We start from the raw sequence: 6,628 nt of genomic DNA, 5'->3' as shown, positions 1-6,628 counted from the left end.
CCGGAATGGGTTGCTCCAGAACGTACAGTTTACGTTCCTGTGTGAGAATAATTCTCAGATTCCCGTACCAGTCCAAGAAATTAGCTCCGTTGAGCTTGTCCTTCTTAAGAATAGAACGCAGGGAGAAAGAGTTCGTATTTGACGTCATGGCAATCTACAACAGAAATTAAAGCAGAAAGTAAATATCATATTCCTTTTATCATTTAATTAGGCCTTTAACTAAATGATGCTCCCACTGAATTATAGAACTTTTGCAGAATCAAGTCAGTGATGTGGTCAAACCATACTTACTAGATTCTAACCAATCAACTATAATTTTTTTTGTGCGACAAGATCCACATCATACTATGTCTTGAGTTAGCTTTGGCTAAATCGCCCAAGACTTAGTATGATCGGTAGGTAACTAATTACCAATTACATCTCTATGCAACTCTTGTTTATAGGATCAAGATCCGCATTTATATTAAAACTCGAGTTAGCTTTGGCTAATACGCCCAAGAGTTAATATAAACATGATTTTGACCTATCTACCAACCATTGGAAAATGACTATAGTTAAACTCGATCCAATTGAATTAACTAGTTACTCAATCTAATTGAGTTGTACTCACCCATACATTGATAGGCGGGACCAAGATTGTCCCTCCGTACCCTACCAAGATAATATGTGTTGCTCTGCTTTGGCAGATTCAACAACAACATATGATCGAGGTAGTGATAGGTATCACGGCATGGTAGGCATTACGAGTTGACACTATTGAGATCTAATCTAATCGACGAGGTGTATCATATACGCGATTTAGATCTAATCTAATCGTTAGGGCGCATCATGTACACGATTTAGATCTAATCTAATTGTCGAGGTGTATCATATACGCGATTGATTGAATCGAATCGTTAAGGCGCTAATTAATTATTTATTCTAGCATGCATCACATATACACACACAAGCAATTAATTAAATGTTTTGTGATTAGTTATGGGCCTACTACGATCTTCTCAAGCCAATGAGAAGATCGAATGGTCAACCTAAGGTCAACAGCTTCTCAAGCTCCTTCCTTTGACCACCTTGTGTTGCTCGCGCCCTTCTCGTAACTCCGTCTCGAGTGGACCTTCCACCGCTCCAATTTTGTACATTACAATTTTGAAACTCGAGTTACATTCGAGTCTAAAAACTATTTTATAACAGGAATATAAAATAGAGGAAGGCACGACGCGCAGGTCGCGAATCAAGTACAACACGCACAAATACAAAATGACACGCAGGCCATATTATGAATTACAACACAATTTTTCCAATATAATTGGGTCTTTTGGGCCATGACTATCACAAAATAATACATAATTCTAAATTATGTAATTTCTATAAATTTCTGTAAATTTTCCATAATTTTTACAATTTTTATGAGTAAAAAATTCTCGGCGGTCCCGTTTAGCGATTTTCGGGCGTAATCGTGGAACGAAGCCCCTTGCGGGGTCAGGGGCAGCACCCCTACCCGCGATATAACCATCACGAGTGTTCCTTAGCGATCTTACAGCGCCTTAGCCCACTGTCCCAAAATGATTTGGGGTGAAACCTTGCCGTTTCGGAAAGATCTTCTCGGTAGTCGAAGTCTACAAGTGTCTAAACACTTGTGCTTCGCTTCTACGAGAAAAATACTCATAAAATCTATAAAAAAAACACAAATATACAGAAACTTACAGATCTGAATTTTGTCATAAAGACAAAAACAAAACTCGTACACTCTTTGCACGTGGCTCTGATACCATTGTTGGATTTTTCGGGTCGTAAAAACCGCATTTTGCGTTGCGGAAACCCCGAAACCCATGCCACGGATCCGTGCAAAGTTTATAAAATTTCATAAAACTTCATGTACGAGTTTCTCTAACCTAGATCTACACTAGATCTACAAGGAAGAAAGGTTACCCTTGATGCGAAGCCCTTCGCGTATCCCGCTCGTCCAAGTGATGCCGGATCTCGAGGTTGTCAAGTGTACAACCCTCTATGTGTATCCACACGAACAAGTCGATGAAGAGAACCTTGATACTTTGAGTATCTTTTTATCAAAAATTCATCCTTCTATAGTAAATAAATTATTACTGCTTAAATTAATGTTATTTTCTTATGAAAATTTTATTGCTACTTTGAATATGCTTGTTTAACCCTCATAAAATTTTTTAGGATTTTTTAGCAAACAAAATAATTTTCAAAATAATTTTTATTGATTTTTTTAAAATCATAATTTCGAGAATAAATTCCAAAATTTTTTCCTAAGTGTAGTCATTGTTTGTACTTTCCTTATACTTGAATTTTCATTTAATTTAGCAAAACCTCTATTTTTAATGTGTTCAAAGGGAGAGAGTTAGGAGTTAAGTTTAAGAGGGAGGTAATTTTTTTTTTTCAAAATATTGCATATGCCTTGCATATTCGTTTAATTTAATGTATTTTATTACCCTAACTTAATTTAGGTTGATTCAAATTAAAAAGGGAGAGATTGTAAATACCCCATGATGATTGTGATGTGATCAACCAAATCAAGTTAAGTCCTATTGTGGTTTGATGCCCTGTGTCTAAGTGTGCATGAACTTAGAGCACAAGAAGTCGAGCGAAAGATGCAGCTAGAGAGAATGGCAGCACGGGAGAGAGTCAGCATGCTCGGTGTGTCCGAGGGACCAGGTGTCGTGGAAGAGTACCTTGGCGGGCGAGAAGAAGGCGCACGACATTTCCGAGGGACGAGAAGCCACAGCGGAAGGTTGCTCAAAAAGGTAGGAAAATGGGTTCGGGTGAACCCTATTCTGGATGGCCAAAATCACCCAAGCAAGCGGAATCGGAGCGTAAGACCCGGATAAAAAGTCAACTAGAAGTTAACTCTGCTCTGGGTGCCCGAAGCTATTCCAGGCGCCTGGATCACCTGGGACAGCCAGGGCGCCCCGAGCTCAAGCTTGGTCGCAGGCTGGTTCTGCCCGGTCCGGGCGCTTGGACCTAGTCCAAGTGTCCGGATTAGAAAACTTATCTTTTGCCGAGCTGTCACGATCCGTTGCATTGTGGATAAAATTTTATCCACCCCTAGGCACCTAGAACCCTTCCAAGCACCCAGATCAGCGCTATAAATACAGCCTTGATTTCAGTAGTAGAACAATACTTGTAAACGATTCTCTTTTATGTTCTACTACTTGTTTGTGAGCTGTCAACGTTATAAGATGCTATTCTACCCTAAGGAGTTTTTAAGTGAGTTTTAACTACCTTGGATTAGCAATCCTCTAATTGCAAACCAAGTAACTCTTTTTGTGCCTCTGTCTTTAGTTAATTTACTTCTTATTTCTTTTTGTACAAGTGTTTGGTTTAATTAAGCTATAAGTCGAGAAAGCTTTGCTTTTATATTTTTCAGGTAAAAATTTCTCCCTCCCCTCTAGTCAGTCGCCAGGGGACTAACAAAAATGAATTCATGGAAAGAGGTTATCAAGTGTGCTAATTTGGAGAAAAATGAATGGTTGTCATTAATATATGAATTGTGGCACAAGTGGGTGCCAACATATTTAGGCATGTATTTTGTTCTTGAATATCTAATAGTCAGAGATCTGAATGCTCACATTTATTTTTCAAGAGGTATGTCTCAAATAAGAACTCATTAATTGGTTTTATCACCTATTTCAATAGGGCACTCAGACTCCAAAGACACAATGAATTAATTGATGATTATATTGATATGAATGAGCATCCTAATATTAAGACAAACTGGCCAATGAAAATTCAAATGATTAAGTTGTAAAAAAGAGAAATTGGTAGAATTTTAAAGTGAAATAAGTGAGAGTCATGGTTATTATGTGCAACAAGCATCTATAGGAGTTGACTCAATAGTTTACCATGTGATGAATTTTCAAAGTTGTTCTTCCTTCAAACCAATGGTGCTCACGCATGACAAATAGAGGGACTATATATTATGTAGCTATAGCTAATTTGAGTTTGAAGACATTCCATATAGACATATGTTAGCTTTTTTATGTCAATTAAGTATTTGAATTGTCTGATAAATATATATTCAAACTATGGATACGAGATGCAAAGGTTGGAGTAATATATGATATAGGGGAGGGAGCAAAATTTCATCGATGATCTAGAAAAATTTTTGATGCCAAGATATTCAAGGTTATCTTATAAAACTTCAGTATTAATTGATGATGCATCTTTAATTGATAAGGGGATAAACTTCTTGGATGAACAATTTGATTGTATCTACAACAAAATTCAAGAGATGAACATTAGTAGAACATGCGGCAATGGAAGTCAAAAGAAAAAATCCATGGATGAGACCCCTATATTATTGATCCTTCTTCAATAAGAATAAAGAAAAAGTCAACCTCAAAGTCCAGGCTATATAATGGATGCAGGCATCGAGGCATGTCACATGACAAGAACAACTGTCCAATTTTGTAGCAAGGGTATGTGTCGATTAATTCTACAATTGCATTATATTTTTGTTTGCAAACCAATAAATTTTATTAAATTTTGTTAATATGACTATGTGTTCGATTGTCATATCAACTATATATAATCATCAAGCAGCGATAATGACACATGTATATGAAGAAGATTTGACATCTATAGCTGATACTATCTAAGTTTTATTTTATTAAATTATAGTGGTTGATTAAGGAATTGAAGTTAATAATTGTCTTTATTATTGTAGGTTCTAACAATTTGCACTTGGATGAATGAAGGTTTATCAAACAACCAGCCCCGGTCCTAACAATCAGGAGGCTCGGGGCGAAACAATCAAAATAGACCCTTAATTTTTTTTTCATAAAGTAAAAAATATTTATAATGACTTCTTTTAGTTTTTCTAGATGCAAAATCATCTATAATATTATTAATTTCAAGATTTTCTAAAATCTCTTTTTCAATAGATAAAATTGTTAATCCATGCAATCTCTTTGTGATATTATTGATCTCATGTATATTCTTAACAATTTTAATTTCGAGAAACTCCTTTCAGTTGATCTTACAGTAACGACATAGTTAACAATATTTTCTAAGCAATTGCAACATTTGGATAACAATCTATATTTTTCATAAAATTAAAAATATCAATTGCTGACATTATCTCATTTGGTAAAGTTACTTGTAATATTTTTAATTCCGTAAACAAATCATCTAACTCAACATCTAATAAATTTTCATGCGTAAAAGTGGATGTTAATACAATATTTTCTCAACTCATTATTATCTAATGATTTTAATGTTTTCGAATCAAACAAAAAATCAAATATATTTTCAAATATTATCATTTCACCAAATGTTTTCATTACAATAATTATAAAATTATAATTTAAATAAACTGAATAAAACTATAATTTAAATCAATTAAAATAATTATACGTGGATGAAAAAGATGAGTAGATCTGTAGATGACAGTCCGCAACCGTCGCAACTCGCAAACCTCCGCACCGTAAGCTCAAAACCTCCAGGAGCAACGTGTCGGAGGTGGTGGTGCAGCTGTGTAAAGAAGTGGCAAAGTCACAGTCTCGCTGTGATGCCGTCGCGGTCTCATGGAGTCGCTAGTAGAAAAGAGAGCAAACAAAAATCAGACAACAGTTTACCAAACCTAATTCTTAAAACAATTTTATATATATATATAATCATTTAAAAGTTAAAAGTTGTGGGCCCCTCCAAGAAGTTGAGGTTGTGCGGCGGCGAAAGACAAGGTGCAACAGTGAAAAATTATAAAACTTAATTTTTAAAATAATTAATATATATATATATATATATATATATATATATATATATATATATATATATATATATATATATTATATAAATATTTAATATTTATGGGCCCTCCCAAAGTTGGGGCCCTGGCCAATCGCCCAAGATGGTCCTGCCTCTGGGCCGGGCCTGCAAACAACTATGATTATTACATATGGATTTGACGTACTTATTGAAGTTGTATTAATTGAGTTCTCATATATTAGTCTATTATACTAGAGTCTATATATTTACCCGGGAGATGCCCCAATTAATTGTATTATGGTATTTCTATTATTGAGATTTAGAGTATGGTGTGATCAAGCCAGTGGTTATGCATGCGTTATATTTCTATTCTAGCTAGTGAGGCCATGCATGTTGACCTTTTCAATTATTGGCCAGTGCAGTATTGTTGTTGTTGTGGTTGATGATTGAGATATTGAACTTATATTTTGAGTATATATTTTGATTTTGTGTTGTTGTGATTTTACTGTATGTTCTATTTATGAGAAGGTCATGCTGGAATTTCTATATAATTCAAACTTAAAATTTTAAATATATATGATCATTACTTCAATGCATCCATTTTTCACCTCCCACACACCAAGAATTGTCAACAATATAGACTATAAATACAAGTTCCTGAAAGGATTTGTTTCTTAGATGGTTTTGGATTGGTCCTATGCATAAAAAGTGTCAATTTGCAACTAGTTTCAAGTTTGAGAATGCATGGATTCTTCAGAAGCTGTTAGGTGTTTTTGAAACCTGATACAAGTTCCTCTAATAAACCATCTGCTTCATAAATGAGCTATTTGAAATGTGCTAGTTTGTTCAACATCTTTAAATGTGAGACTTTGACTGACTGAAATTTAATCTTGTAAATTAG

The sequence above is a fragment of the Zingiber officinale genome, chromosome 5A (assembly GCF_018446385.1).
Source record: "Zingiber officinale cultivar Zhangliang chromosome 5A, Zo_v1.1, whole genome shotgun sequence".
NCBI classification, from domain to species: Eukaryota; Viridiplantae; Streptophyta; class Magnoliopsida; order Zingiberales; family Zingiberaceae; genus Zingiber; species Zingiber officinale.
Note: the sequence above shows the minus strand (reverse complement) of the source record.